The sequence below is a fragment of the Papaver somniferum genome, chromosome 8, assembly GCF_003573695.1.
Source record: "Papaver somniferum cultivar HN1 chromosome 8, ASM357369v1, whole genome shotgun sequence".
Classification (NCBI taxonomy): Eukaryota; Viridiplantae; Streptophyta; class Magnoliopsida; order Ranunculales; family Papaveraceae; genus Papaver; species Papaver somniferum.
The window spans coordinates 175,096,532-175,113,835 of NC_039365.1; positions in this window are offsets into that span (position 1 = coordinate 175,096,532).

A 17,304-nucleotide genomic window follows, 5' to 3' on the forward strand; every position below is an offset into this window, starting at 1 on the left:
TTTAACCAGTGATCCTTGCAAACTTCACACATGTTTAGCTTTGAGTAAGCTTATGTGCGAATTCCCTTCTGATAGAGCTACAAGGAATGAGATCCTCTCTCAATTTGATCCTAGTTTCCACGTTGTTCTAGATGTCTTGGTAATTATCTCTCTTATATTAACTTTATCTTCTTTCATGTTATTTTAATTATGAATTCTTAATCTTTTAACTTTATCTTCTTTCTTCTTTAGGACTCTCATCGTTGCATGATTTTAGCTGAAGGGAATTTTGAATATAGATGTTCTAAGCTGGAACTTTCGCAACAGAATGCTTCTTTAGAAAACGAAGTCACTAGACTAAATGGGGAACTCCAGGAAGTGCAAAAGTTGAGAGGAGAACTCGAAGTTGCGAATGTTGATGCCCAGAATCTTCGTAGTGAAAATCGAAATCTTAGAGGTATTTATCATCATATCCAAATTGCTTGTTGTACTCTATTATACATTTCTTCCCCTTTCCACATTTTTGTAAATTTCTCCATGCATTTATTAAGATTTAAACCAGAAGCGAATATGGGAAAGATATAATTTTCAATATCTTGCTGAGGATACCCAAGCGAATAACAAGAAGTTGCAGACTCAATTAGATCAATTGTCTAACCATCATTCATATTCACTTGATCAGATTAACAATTTAACCCATAAAAATAATCTTCTCATTCAAGAAGTATAAGAATTAAATAGTCAAATATCCCATCTTTCTAAATTGTCATGCGAAGCTGATCTGGTACACGAAACTTTATCAGAAGAAAATCGTATTCTTTCTAAGGAGAAGCGTTCTTTCTTGAAGAAGGAAGCGATGTTTTTGCACCAATATTCAATTCTTCATGAAATTAACGAGAACCAAGCGCGAACTCTTCGTTCATTAAAGGAGCAGTATGAAACATCGTTTAAGCAGTTAAAGTCCCAGAATGAAAAAATTATCCAAAGTAAAATAAATATGAATGTGAAGAAGAATCAACTTCTAGAACAATATGATCATCTAAATCATTCCCATGATGTCCTTAAGAAAAAGAATAAGTCTCTCGCTGCTGACGAAAAGAATATTCGATCCCGTCTTCGTGGTCCAGTTGGTGATGAGTTTGAAATATGAAGGATAATACTCTTGCTCTTTCTAACTTCTAAGGTAATCAGCTATAGTTGACTGCCTCATTATTCTTTAGTTATTTCTTCGCATCTTGTTGATGTAGATTTTTTATTTAATATTGTTTATTACTCTTCACAAATTCTGAAAGATTGCATCAATCCACTGTTAGCCAATTGAGATCTGATTTATCCAAGGCTCGCAAAGAATGTATGAACCTGGAGCTTTCTCTTTCTTCTTCTCGTGGCAGAGCGCGAAGAAGACTCGCATATCAACAAAAAGATTTGGAGATCAATGCTAGAAACCTTGAAAGAGGAGCTATTCGCAAGGCTCATGCCAATTCTCAATCTGTAGTCAATGGAATTCTTCTAAGCAACTTTCAACCTGCAGTAAAACTCCCTTCTCTTACCATATGCGAAGATGAAGAATATCCCGAAGCAGACAGTTATTATGACTTTGTGAGTGATGATGAAAGAGAGCAAGAGGGTGAAGAAGATCATCTTGAGAAGGACAAGCCCGTGAGTGAAACCAATGTTGAAATTGAGGATCCTAGGCCGAGTATGGATGCTTAAAAGTCCTTGGTTGAGCAAAATGTCGTTGTTGAGCATTCTTAATCTTCTTTCATCCAGATTTCCCTTATGTACTAATGTTTTAAGATTGTTTGTTACAAGAAAAATAATATTTTGTTACTTCAATTCCCATACTTTCCTTTTGTTATATTTATTGTATGAAACAAGTGTGCAGTATTATGTCTTTGAATTACCTGTAAAACGATAATTAGTTGATATAATTTTTCTTATGAGGTCTTATTTTGCCTTCCTATGTAAAGGTCTTAACTTGCCTTATTTCTGTGCGACGAGATCGCATGCAGTCTTTACACTGTAGTGTATCGACCCATTGATCCCGTCTTACCTTTTTCTTGTATTATTACCTCTTCAGGTTTTATCGCATAAATATGACAAGTTTTAATACTCCCGTGAGTAAAAAGTCTCATGACATTTACGTCTTTTGACACAATTCAGCTCCCTAATGGAGGGTGTCATCCTTATCTTCCCCTATGATTGCCCCTTCAAGGAAGCTTACCTCTACCGGGTTAAGGTTATGGCTCTTCTCATCCGGTAATTCAACAACCAGTTGATTTCGCAGTCTCGCATACACTACCGATGAGGTTTATGGTTGTGAGATTGCACCCTAGGTGGGGTATCTTCGGACCGAGTGCATCATAGTCAAGACTTGTCAAGAGTGGCAAGGTACGCTCCAGACGCCCCGGTCACTCTTGACTCAACCGGGTACCTCGGCGCCCTGATCGAGTTTCTGCACTCCTTGAGAGAGACTTTCTCACCTTAGGCTCTCAATCTAAGATTATTATCTTAGACTGAAAATTTAAGGTATCTCTCCCGGATGGGCATTTTCGTTTATTCTCACCCCAAATATCCACAACTCAAGTTCCACGGTCGGTGTTGCTTTCCCTTGAGTAATGCTTTCTATCTTTCTCCGACTATGACGTGTGATATGTCTTATTTTTATATATTATTTTGCCTCTTGCATGTATGCGAACTAGTTCGCATGCCACATTCGGATTCCTAGTCTATATGATAATAAATATCATTTTTATTGCCTTATATCAAGGTCTTATTTTGCTTTTAAGAAAAATTTCTTAATTTTGAATGAAATATGCGCATTCATTTATTAGATTCGATGTTACATCCTTGCTTAAATTTGTATCTGTGCGATTTATATCGCAAGCTTCTATGGATAATACTTCTTTAAGTATAGCCTATTCCAAGGTCGATCTAGTTTATGACCTGTATCTCTTCCCTCTGGATCCATTAACTGATAAGCTCCATTTCCAACTACCCGTTTTATTATATAAGGTCCATCCCACTTCTTTTATAACTTCCCATCTCCTCCTTTCTGGTAAATTGGAATTTCGCGTAACACTAATTCACCTGGCTGAAACTCTCTTATTTTAACACGCTTGTTGTACTCTCGGGCTAGTCTTCTTTGATAATTTTACATATGTTGTAAAGCGACTTCTATTGTTTCTTCTAGATTATCCAGTTTTGTTAAAATTAGATATGCGCTTAGATTCTTCTCCCAGGCTTCTTTCTTTGTGGTAGGAACAATGACTTCTGTTGGTAACACTGCCTTTACCCCATATGTCAAACAGAAAGGTGACATTCCCGTTGCTTCCCTCCTTGTTGTTATGTAAGCCCATGCTACATTATGCACTTGTTCGCACCACCCTTTATTATGCCCCTCTAACTTCTTCTTCAAAGTATTTTCGATCGTTTTGTTTGTTTCCTCTACTTGTCCGTTGCTTTGTGGGTATAAAGAAGTAGATTTTCCACTTTGAATTTTGAACGCATTAAGCAGCATTTCTATATTTTCGCCCTCAAACTGTTTCCCGTTATCAGATACCAGCTGTGCAGGAATGCCAAATATGCATATAATATTTTCAAAAATGAATGTGAATATGTCCTTGTCTCGAATATGTTGAACCGCCTTTACCTCTACCCACTTTGTGAAGTAATTTGTTGCGACGATTAAGTATCTCTTTTGTCTTGTTCCTTGTATGAACGGTCCAACAATGTCTACTCCCCATTTTCTAAAGGGACATACGTTTGTTGATGTATTTAACATTGCTCCGGCTGCATGTATCTTTTTTCCATGACGCTGACATTCTTCGCATCGTCTTGAGACTTGTTTTGCGTCTTCATGCATGTACGGCCAATAGTATCCTTGAATCTTTGCTCTGTATGCGAGTGACCTTCTTCCACTATGATTGCTAGCATCTCCATAGTGTAATGCCTTTAAGATTTCCATGCCTTCTTTTCGCGTAAGACATCTGAGCGAAGGTCCAAGAAATGATCTTCTATAAAGCACACCATCTCTTAATTCGTAATTTGTCGCATGACTTTTTAATTTATGTGCTTATAATCTTTTTCTTGGTACTTCTCCCTTTTCTAAATACAAATGGATATCAGTTCTCCAATCCTTATCTTCACTCACATTTTCCTCATCCGTATCTTCTACTAGCATCACATCTGTTTTTTTTTCTTTACCTTTTTCTATAGATGGTAAAAGAAGTGTTTGTATTTTGATGTCCCTTGCAACCGGATCTACTAACATGGATGGTATGAAAGCCAATGCATATGCGAGTCTATTTTCCTTTCTGCCTATATGTCTCTATCTTATTTTTGGAATTCGCACCACTAACTCCATAACCAGCTTCCTATATTTTTGTAAAGATAGTTCATTTGTACTATATGTACCTTCTATCTGACGAATTACCAGCTGGGAATCACTAGTTATTCGCGCATCTTCTATGTTCATTTCAATGGCTAGTTTTAGTGCATGCACCACTGCTTCATATTCAGTTTCATTATTTGTGGATGCGAATTCCAACTTGAATGAGTAATACATTCGTGCTCCTGTTGGTGAAATGAATACAATACCAATTCCATTCCCTTCTCCATTGGATGATCCATCGACTAATATCTCCCATCTATTTGGATTTCGATCAGTTAATAAGTGTTTAGGATTCCCATATTCTTCATCCACTTCCATCATATCTTCTACATATTCATCTTCTTCTATTGGAAACTCTGCGAGAAACTCTGCCATAACTTGAGATTTTGGTAAAGATAAAATTTCATAACCAATTTCATAGTTTCCTAATTGTGTATTCCACCTTTCAATTCTCCCTGATTTTTTTGAATTCTTCATTGTGGCTTCAATTGGTACTCTTGTTAATACCTTTATCTTATGAGCTTGAAAATAAATGCGAGAATTAATTTTTCAATTTTTGAATAATTTTTCTCTTCTGAGTTGTATGTTTTACTTATATAATATATAGGTTTTTCTATTCCTTCATCCGAACGTAAAAATACTGCACTTAATGCGTGCGATGTTGATGCTAAATAGAGTAACAATTCCTCTCCTGGCTTCGCCTTTTGCATAATGGATAAATTCACCAAGTAATTTTTTATGCTTTGTAATGCTTTATCACATTCTTCCGTCCACTCAAATTTGGTTCCCTTCTTTAATATGTTGAAAAAGTGTTTACACTTATCCGAAGAACGCGAGATAAACCTTCCCAACGATGCTATCCACCCATTTAGTTTTTGAACAACTTTCACCGTTGCAGGGGGTGGCATATCTCTAACTGCCTGTACTTTTTCTGGATCAACTTCTATTCCTTTTTTGGATACTATGTAACCCAAAAAATTTCCTGATGATACACCAAAGACACATTTTTCTGGATTCACTTTGATATTGAATTGTCGCATCTGTTCAAATATTTCTCGCAAATAGTCAACATGATCCTTCGTTTCGTTACTCTTAATTAGCATGTCATCTACATAGACCTCTAATGTTTTATATATCCACTTTTCAATTACTTTCTCTACCATATACGTCGCACCCGCATTTTTCAATCCAAACGGCATTTTCATATAACAATATAAACCTCTTGGTGTGAAGAGAGAAGTATGTTCTTGATCTTCTTCAGCCAAAGGGATTTGATTATAGCCTTTATACCCATCCAGCATCGAGACTCTACCATTTCCCGATGCCGATTCTATCATTTGAGGGATATCTGGTAAAGGAAAAATTTCTTTAGGACACGCTTTATTTAAATCGGTGAAGTCTATGCAGATCCTTATCCCCTTATTCTTTTTTGGTACAACTACCATGTTTGCTATCCATTCTGGATATTTTGCTGGCCTTATAATTCATGAATCCAGCATCTTCTGCAACTCCGCTTCTATTTGAGGATGATAATCAATTGCAACATTCCGTATTCTTTGTTTGAACGGATTTACATTCTTATTAATGTCCAATTTATGGCATGCGATAGACGGATCTATTCCTGACATTTCTTCCATACTCCATGCGAAGATATCGTTATATTCTCGCAAGATATTTATCGTTTTTTCTTCTTCTTCTTTATCCATTTTAGTTCCTATTCTTAATATCTTTGGCTTGTCTTCAGATCCAACGTTTATCTCTTTCGTTGGTTCAACTTCAGTAAAGTTTGATTTTGGTTCTCCCGTTGGTGTTGGTCCTTTAATTTCTTTAATCTGTTCACCTTCCTTTACTGGTACTTCACTTGGTATTACTTTTCCCTCCTTCGCTATGATCATATATGTCTGAAGCTCATCCTCCTTTTTTAGTTCTTTTTCTTTTATCCCTCATTCTTTTCGCTTCTTTGTTTCTCCTTCATAATTTCGTACATCTGTGAGATTGCAAATCTTCGCACTCATAACATCTCCTTTAGTTTCACCTATACCACTTGGAATTGGGAATCTGATGCATTGATGCAATGTTGATGGTACATCCTTTATCACATGCACCCATGGCCTTCCCAATAACATGTTGTACGGTGATTCTATATCAATCACACATACTGTTATCTTTGTTTCTATTTCTCCCAGTAATATTCGCATCACAATTTCCCCTTTTGGTTTTGTGACTGCTTTATTGAATCCATGTATATTATAATTTGGACGTGTCATCTCCGCATCTTCGTATCCCATTGCTTTGAATGCGCGATAAAATAAGATATCAAATCCGCTTCCTGTATCTATCAGCGTTCTATCGATCATCCATTCCTATGATTTCTTTTTGATCGCAATATTTTTTCCTCGTTCAGTTGTGACTGTGATTACCAATGGATTTATTTGGTTTAGATTTTCTTTTGGAATTTCATCTGCCGCAAATGTAATCTCCACTTTTTCCCATTCTTTTAATGAAGACTCCTTTGCTACCGTTTCCATCTTCTTTCCTTCGTGACTTCGCTTATGAATCCTTCCTGTTATTCCCGCTTGAAAATCCGCATTAGAGATTTATTCTTTGTTTATAGAATTACACTGCATATCTCTACCTCTTCTTTTTATTGTTACGATTCTTGCTTTTTCCATAGATTTTTTATTGTTCTTTCTTAGTTTTCCTTAAATCTTCAAATCTATCTTCTTTTTCCAGATTTTGTAAAGTTTCTAACAGGATTTATCACCCAACCCTGTTTCTGGCGCCAAAAATGTAGTTGCAAGTTTCGTCACAACCACACTCCACTATAACTATAATCAATATTAGATAATCATCATTAAATTCTCCATTGATTTATCAATATTTAAGTCGGTTTACAAGATGGATACAAGTATTACAACAATCTTACTTGCTCCTAGATTTACTTTCTCTCTCCTGATTTCTTATCTAACTCTCACTAAAAGAATCACCCTACGAGTAATAACCTCTCCTCTTTATATATGGATGACAGCTAAGAGATCCTTTATTTTCGGAATCTCTATGCGATACACTCGCTAATGTACACTCACTCGTTCTCGCACAGATCTTCACTTCGCACAGATCTTCAAATTTTACTCGTGACTTTGCTGATATCATCCAGTGTGTCATCTCAACCTTGTTGTGTGCGATCTCCCTCATTTAAGTTATATAGTCTTTACTTCGCATGCTTACAAACATGTGCGATATTTTACTCCTATACATGGCTTCAGGGGCAAAGGTTTCAAATTGCTTTGGTACCTTAATGTTATTCTTTTTCAAATTACCACTAGATATAGATCCATTATATATATATAGAGTAGGCCCAAAGAGTAAGAAGGTTCCCAATGAGCAGGGTGGAGGAAGTAATAAAACTCATGGGGTATGAACTTATGAAACACCACTAATTTCCTAGAGACACAAATTTGGCTTTTCATTTTTGTTTTCCTCTCCTAAACAATAGTGCCGACTGCCGACAGTGTTTTGTCATTTAGGTCAAGTTTATAAATTTTCTTTGATTTGATCTTTTTCAGAATTTCACCGAAGTTTTTAATATATCCAAACCATATTTGAAGTGAATGTACGTACACTCAGCATATGTTTTATAAACTTTCATCGCGAGCGAGCTTTGCAAATGCGCGATAAGCTTGTGGTGCACCTGAGAAATCCAGCTTTTGCAACTGCGCTGTAAACTCTTTTTTTCCTTTTTCATTTTTCATTTTCTTAAGCCCCCTAAGGTGAACGAGCACAAAGTGGTGGTGCATTTTACCATTGCGAACCCTTCCAAACTCCAAAACTTTGCTGACAAATGTGCAACTCTGTCCCAAAACTTTGCCAATTTGATCTAGTATTTGCACATTATTTTGCCGACCATTCAGTTTAAGGTACTAACCAGTTTTTCATCCTACAAACACCGGCAACAGAGTACATACAAGTAGTAAAAGATGAAATCTTTCCTATCAGCAGCTGGTACAGAAAGTTCGTGATTGAATAGCTCTCCAGATGATGAAATGACGCTTGAAATTGTTGTTTTACCTCCATTCACTTGTTTTCATGCTATTGTTTTTGTTTTCATGTTTTTGTTTTCATGTTTGTCTGTTCTTGTGTGGCAATTAGTATTTGAGGAGACAAAATAATTTGTACTAAACCACACATTTATGCAAGATGAAAGGGGGAAATAAAGGAATCAAACAAATTAAACACCCTTGAGACAAAAGCATGAAGTGATATGCTAACTATTGTCATGGCTTATGCAATTATTCATGAATTTTTATTAAAATTTATTTACTTGTTCCTACAAAATTTAACCCGATTGTTTTGCATGATTGTGTAGAATTACCATATCTACCAACAACAACAAAAGATTTGACTAAAGTGATATGGTACGAGTCAAGCAACTTTTCAGTTCAAATTGCTACCGGAGTAGAAGACAAATGAATGATTGGTTAACAAACTTTGGAACTAAACCACTGACGGTAACAATCAAACAGTTGGTCATGTATCAGATCCCTACCCTGAATAATATTTTGTCTCAATATCAGACCCTGAAGCTGCAAACCAAACATATCCATCATAATTGAAGTTAAAATTAAACTAATTTTTAACTACATCAGAATCGGTTTGAAACCGTATGATTAGAGCATATTGAAAGATAAATATTGAGTATACATCTAAAATGCTGGAGCCAAACATAAACAAGTGGGACAGTTATCTTTTCTCAATAATTCTGAAAAGAAGAGATTACACTTTTATTTATCATTTGTGTTCACATGGTGGAGATCTTATTAGTTTTTTCCTAAGTTCATTCCTGCTATACCACTGCTATGTATCTAGTCCCTCATACTTTTTCAAGGGATACGGACGAATGGAAGTTTAACTCATAAGGAAGCCTGCCTTGTCACCCTAATTCCAGGAGGTAAGAGCAACTCTAATGGGACCAAAAAAAACAGTACATTTGCCCATTATTCATCTACAATGGGGCCGGGAAACCATTAAAATAGATGGACAAACCTCTAAATCAGACGGTTTGTTCATAGCGTTTTAGAGAGAGTCGATCAACTCAATCTGAGTCGAACGGTTCTAGCAGAGACGACCGACCGAGGCGGCAATGGCGAGTCCATCCAAGGGCTATGAATCCATTTCCTATAAATTGAATTGATTTCAACTCCAAAATCACACATTTTCCACCTACAAATTCTTCATAATTTCATTTCAGTCTTCATCAGTAAATCTCAAAATCTTTCAATCTCAAAAGATGGCTATCAAAGTTGTGGTCCTAAGTTTTCTCTGGAAGAAGATTCGACAATTTACAGCTTATGTTTTTCAAACAAGAAATAATATCCACGGTACGAATTTTACGCAAATGACTTTATGGCAACAAGTTTTTGCAATGTTCGCTGCAGAAACAGAGAACCTGAAAAACCGTGATGTTATCGGAATGTTTGCTCATTTTCAATCAATTAGTGATGCTTTCAACCAATTTCTTGGTATGGTAGTGCAAGTTAATTGAAATAAGATTAACAGTGAAACTGAAGATGAATTGATCCAAAGAGCAGCGATGTGGCAGGAATTGATGGGAGACCTATTCAGTTTGTAGGTTGTTTCAATATTCTTAGAGGTCTTCATAGGTTCGTCCCCTTCAGCCTTCTACATGCTCCACAAGTCGCTCCACCAATCGCTCTATGAAAGGAGATGCTCTATTACCTTGTTTTTATGATTTAGTAATTAAATCTAATGTAATGTTTAATGAAAGCTAATGCGAGACTAAGTAATTTTTAATGGAATCTAATGTTGTTTGATATAAATATAAGAGTGGTGAATATACAAAGACATCTCCATTAATTAAGCTAATGACAACATAACGGTGGTGGAATCAGTTCACACACTTAATCAATCCACTCCAACTTAAAACATGAAGGACATTCCCAGAAGTGTTTTCCATATTTCTCTTCTATTGTAGAAGTGTGCAAATGCATAAAAAATTTGCAATCGGGGCTTGAGCATTCACTAATCATTTGTTTTGTAAACTCTACTTCTCCGCAGTGGTCGTGTTATGGCTTCTTCAACCTGACTTTAAACTTCAAGTTTTTCCACGATGTTGCATCTCCACAATGGTCGTGATGTGGCTTCTTCAACCTTGCTTTAAGTTATAAGATTTTCCAAGATTCTGCTACCTTTTCATCTTCTTTCTCGTTCATAACATCAGCTGACATTCGTGGTTCTTCATGATAATTAGGATCTTGACATTGAAAATACCTGAGATTTTCTGGTTTTGATTCAATGACCATTCCGTTAGCTGAATAACCAACTTGTGGAAATTTTGAATACATCCAAGGACATTGCATCAAACTATGCTCATCCATGAAAAATAATGGACAAACCTCTTTTGCTTCCTCACATACTATTTTTTTTCCTTTGCATTTAGAAGCATGGTGTTGGTTAAGAACGTTTTCGGTTGAGAATGTTTGTGGCTGTGTTTTTGGAAAATATTGGTTATAATATATGATTTATATAAGTAAATATATGACCGTTATAATTAAGTTGTTATCTCGTCTCACATTAAGCCGCTCGTCCTTGGTTGAGCCCGCAACGGCTAGTCTTATATATCCAACGACTCTTATTCCACTCCTAAGAAAATTCAAACGATTTCAACTCCAAAATCACACCTTCTTTATCTTGATCTTTCATTTTCAAACATCTGTACCAAAAAATTTCAAAAAAAAAATGTGTGCTAGAATTCGTGGTCCGAAATTTACTAAAGAAGAGGATTTAACTATATGCAAAACCTACATTTTTCATAGGATAAAGAATGTTCTGCGCGATCAAGATATGTCAGACACGTCTTTTTGGCAGAACATTTTCGAAAGTTCGTTTCAGAAATGAGGAACCCATGAAACCTAGTTGTTGGCAGTTTGTATGGTCATTTTCAATCAATTAATCGCAAGGTCAGGTGATTCCTTGAAGGGGTAAGGGGAATTGATCGAGAAAAATTTAACGGTGTAACTGAAGATGAAGTGATCCAAATAGCTCTGGATGAATGACCAGAAACTCACGGGAAACCTTTTCCTTACTAAGCTTGTTTCAACATCCTCAGATTTGGTCCATCTCAATCACATCTTTATTGCACCCGAAGGGATATCCTTGTCTTTATGGAAGAACATGTTACTCTTATTCAATGTTGGATACATATTGTATCGAGAAATATGACTAGTGACTATTTCTAGGAAAGAGTGTTACAAAGGTTTGTATCGCCGCGAAATGAATATTCATGAAGCACCAAGATCCTAGAACTAAGATTTGCATTCATCAGTAAGGGTTTCAGACGTTATAAAGAAGTTTTATGGATGGCTCCATGTAATAATTCTGGATTGTCCAACGGAGAAGTGGCGAGTATCTTAATACATTTTCTCTTATTGAGCAACTGCATCATAGTTTAATTTAAACCATGTTAATTAACTTGTTGTTTATCTGCTTTTCATAAAACCATGGCTCAAGCAAAGTTTATTGAAGAAAACGGAAGAGAGTTTAAGCATTTCGAATGCTTGATGTTATTGGTGTCGTTATGAAATCAAGTTATTATATATGTAATAAGTATCGCTTAATATGAAATGAAAGTCAACTTTTTCAGTCTAAATATTTTCATTTATTTATATTATTGCCAGTTCTTCTACAAGATATAAACTTAGACAATAATACAAACTTAAATAACTAAAAATCTTGTATAATTTTTGGCCTCCTGGTTTTCTTCATTTGACGTGATTTCCAGTCAATGCACTCGTGAACTGTTTCTCCTTTGTTTTTGAAACTTCGGCTGTTAATTTTCAAAACTGAAGATTTTCTTTGCTTTTTAATGAAACATTTTCCTGGTTTAACTTCTAAAACTTGCACTATTCTTTCTTTTTTACCATTTTTTTTTAAAAATTACCATATATCTTATTTATACCAGCCTCAAGCTTTGCTTCACAGAAAAATCAATTTCCTTATGAGACATTTTAAAAGAAGATTGAATTTTGGTGTAAGTTGAATGTTTGAATGGGTTGAATACTTATAGAGGAAAAATAGTCGTTCGACGGTTGACGGCACCGGCACAGTTGGAGACGATCGACCCACATTGGGATGAGACTCGGCTCAATGTAGGCTAGTCGTCTCCAACTGCACCAGCTGGCTTATTTTGCTTCGATAAACCCTTTTCCCTATTACCCAAAATTCAGTTTGTCCATCCACCTGGCTAGCATATCAAAGGAATTAGATGGCGCCATTGGAGTTGCTGCTCTAATTAGGTCCTTCTGCAAGGCGAACAATGAGTTCCCACGGGATAATAAATTGTTAACGGAGCATTATTTAAATAACTTGAAAAGTTCCCCAATGATCAGCTGGGACTTTTTCTCTATGGTACGTTATCAGTCGGCATGAATTCATTACCCACTTCCCTTTAGGCTCCAAGACTTCACTCCTCAAAATTTCAAAATTAACTTAAATATTCAAGCAACCAGATGAACTTTTACCATATGCCGCTGGTTCTGATCTTACCACTCAGTTGTTTTCTGACTTTATACACCCCACATGTCTCCGCACGTGAAAACAAGCGTGAGGGAGAAAGCAGATGCTCACAGTCTCGCACTGTTAAAAGAACTGTGGAGATTTCTTTCTATTTGGAATTTTTAGATGATGAGGTAGACAAGTCATCTCAGGGTGAGCTTGCACAGATTCCAGATCTTCGGGACCCACCATTTTTGTCCAATCCTTATTCGCTTTTGCGTTGTGGGCGCACCTCTCCGATGGCTAATGTTCTCTTTACTCGCGTGTGGCTTCAATTTTTGAAGGCCCTCGCATCCTGTTGTAGGAGTTACCAAATTTTAGTGAGGTCAGAAACGAGGGCTTTCACAAGAAATTACCAACTCAATGAGAATAAAAAGAAAGATTGGGATTTAGAAATCTTTTATGCAATTTTATAATGCTTGTACTAGTGATACAATATATATAAGGGAAAAAATATCTGATCGATTTTTTAATTTTTGGTGAAAATGTTCTGGACTGAAATCCTTAAGAAACCCGTAAACAATGATAAAAGAAAAATTTTGTTAAAGCATCGTAAGAGGGAAAGGACCAAACAATAGTTGAACAGTTACTTAGGCTTGTGGCTTCTCCGGAGGAGTTAGGCGGTGGTCCTTGGCTCCCCATGGGTCGTTTTAGCTTTTGATAAAGGTGTTATTGTTGTTGTTGAAACACAAACACCTAACAACTACCTCTTTCTCTCAGTATTGTCTTTTGTTTTCCTTTCTCATCCATAAAATCAACGCTGGGCCCAGTTTGGAATCATTTTCCGTTTCCTTTTGCCCCTTTTCTTCCTTGTCTTTTTATTATTTTACTGTACATACTCTAGTAATTTTGGAATATATTGTAATAAATTTCTATTATATCATCACGCTTACATCATGATGACTTAAATCCCTAGTATCTATCACGGGCACAAGAATGGTTAATCGAGCGGTGGTCGTTGAACCTTGAGGTTGTAGTGTGTTTTTGATTCTAGAAACTCAATTAGGCTGACTAGTATTATTCCCTCCGTTTCTGAAAAAGAGATATTTTCATTTTTTCAATTTAACCTATTTTTTTGGTTAAAATGAAAAAAATGAAAATATCTCTTTTCCGAAAACAGAAGGAGTAACATAGAGCTGGAACAAAACATTCTCACGGTACAATAACCAACTCTAAAGAATAAGAGGCATTCATCTTGACAAATTCACACAAAACCAAGTCTTGTTTCCTCAAATCTCATCCATAAGAATAGTAAAATCTTGTGATTCATTTAGTTTAACATGAGATTGATATTGATTTTTATAAAGAGAAGACTCATTTTCGTGCACTTGATTTGTACAATCTTGACTTAAATCGCTTGTCAATATATATGTAAATTAGTCTTCTTCAAAGTTTTTAGGAAACCTAATGATTAACACAAATGACAAAATTGTATTGGGCAGTTGACTTAAGTTGACCATGCTCGACCAAGTATTATTGGTTGGTTCAAATAAAACAAACCTATAAAATTAAAGTCATAAAACACATCAACAGTACTAGAATATTGAACCCAAAGTGGGTGTTTAAACCTACTAACCTAACCCTATTTTTGCATTTCTAAACGAAAGAGAAGAAAAGATAGAGAAATTGTTGCTTAGAATGAGGTGAACAAAGAAATATTTTAGATACACAGTGTCTCAGTTTAAATATACAAAATGTAATATCAAAAGAGAATCATTTTCGAAAATTCTCAAGTGCAAAACCCTACAATCACTATCTCAGTTAGTTCATGCCCGTGTTAATAATTCTTGATTGACATAAACATTTCATTATTGCTAAAAACATCATCATTAAAAGTTTTACGAGAATCACAAACAGCCATATTGAGTATGACACCATATTGACCATTGAGTATGACAAACTGGTTTCAACTAACTGCATCAAGTCTACTACAGGAATTTGAAAGGTGGGTGATTCAATTTGTTTTGGTTTTGGCCATGGATAAGAAGTAGGTAACAAGTCGTGTCTATGGCTCGGCAAGTTTAATTGAATTTTAAGAGTTTGGATGTAGTTGACTGCATTTGGTATAGTTGCGATGAGACATAATATTTCAGTCTTCACTTAATCACTGCGATTATCCATTGGTGCGTAATTTTCAATGTAATGTTGTTGTCTCCACTTAGCCATGTCTATGATTATTAGACTCGTCCGAGTCAACTTGTACGAGTCGATTCAACTATTATCACTGTGACACAAAATATATCAACATTGCTAATATGGGTACCAAATTAAGTGGGGGTGTACCAAAACTATAATAAGACAAAACATATTTTCATATAAGACAAAACAGTTATTGTCTTGATTTGGTACACCCCCACTAAACCTGATACCCATTAGCAGCCTTGAAATATATGTCGTGGCCAATATATTACTTAATAACATAAGCACTGCCTTGTCGAGTTTTAAAAAAAAAATACAAAAAAAGGTAAAAATAGTGGCTCGAAAATTAACAGTGTTACCCCTCTAAATTTGTGTTGTTACCTTAACTATGCACAAAACTCGGTCTACTGAATGGTGACCCAAAATGCAATTTATAATGTACAATATGTGCTAACTTAAATTTGTTAAGGGAAATTCCACTGGTAATGTTCAAATGAAATTTTTTGTTGAGCCAGGTGGATGGCGAAACAGGTTTCTTCATTATGGGAATAACACTGCGTGGTTGATCATCAAGTGTCCGTGCTAGGGACACACGCTAGCGTGTGTAGGATAAACACGGCGCTGGAAGAAAAAACGCTGGCGCTCAAAACAAAAACTCTGGCATTGGTCATATCAACGCGGGCGTGAGAAACAAAAACACCAACGGTCGATTTTCCAACGTCCATATTCTCAACGTTATAGTTTTCAAAACTATAAATTCCTTCATCTGAACATCTGAAGGCATTTTCATTCACACCACTATTATTTCCTTCTTCTAAAACTCTTCTAAATCAATTCTTTTTGATATAATATGATCAACATTTTAAGAAAAGCGGTCAATGGTGTAAAAAAGAGAAGAGATTGAAGAAATGAACCAGCACCGCGGCCTGTCACATGTGTATTTTTTTCTCAAAATTGGGAAGCAGAGTTTGCTTCGCCAAGTGTCGTTGTTGCTCCATCACTAGTCCAAGGTCATGTTTCAGGGCATCAAGATCGATCTGAGGATTATTTTAGAATGAGAGGTGATTTTCAGACTTAAAGGTTGTTTGTGAAGTTCTACCCCCTCAAATCCGAGAAAGGGTTGACAGATATCCCTGCCGTGCGCTTATAATGTGAAGCCTAGAAGACACAATAACAGAATTATGAAAACAGTGGTAGAAAAGTGGTGGCCGACAACGCACACATTCCATTTTATGGATTTTGAAATTGGTAAGCTTGTTTAACTTAAATTAAATTACATTTTCTAAATAATTATTAAATAATCAAAAGAATTAATCATAGTTGATATTATACTTGTAATAGGAATTACGCCCCTTGATTTGTATTTCATGTGTGGGATCCCAAGTGGAATGGGAGAGCCGGCACCAAGACGAATGGATATCAAATAGTAAGTGGGGGACGCTTTTTCTCTCGTTTATGGAATCAGAAATACGTGAAGATTATAAAGAATTGAAAGGAGGTGGGATTAAATGTTCAGCGTTGAAGTCTTTCCTTACCCAACCTAGAAAACCAGAAGATGTAGATGACTATCCTTAACTCGAAAGGGTGTTTATCTTATGGGTACTGGGTCAGACATTCTTTCCAAACTCAACTTATGTTGCTCCTGTTGGTTGGATTGAAGTGTTAGAAGATCTTGACAAAGCACCATATTATGACTAGGGATCTGCAGTTTTAACAGAAATGTATTGTGGGATGGATCAAGCGTCCATAGAAGGAGATGACTTCACTGGCTTCTGGGCATCATAGAGGTATATATCAAAATTATTATTTTTAAATTTAAATATTTTTTATGAACAAATTTAGATTAAGTCAAAATACTAAAATTATGGAGTAATTTGCAATATTGGTGGTATACCTACTTCCGCGTTAGTAAACCAATCCTTAAAGACGATACCCATAGATTTCCAATCTTGGACATGTATGTCTTGTCCAATTGGGCGAAGGACACTGGCAGCGACGTCTTGGGCTCCAGAGGTTTTATCAGATGACTCGGAGCCACAATAACATAGTTGTTCACCCTTACATTGAGTTTTCTCAGTATGGTGTTAATGATGGACAACATATTCTTGATTATTCTCTATGTAGAGTTGTTTTTTACACTCTAGAATCAGAAAGAGGGGTTGGTATCTGGGAGAAAGACTGTATTACCAAATACAAGGTATATATGCAATTGTAATTAACCC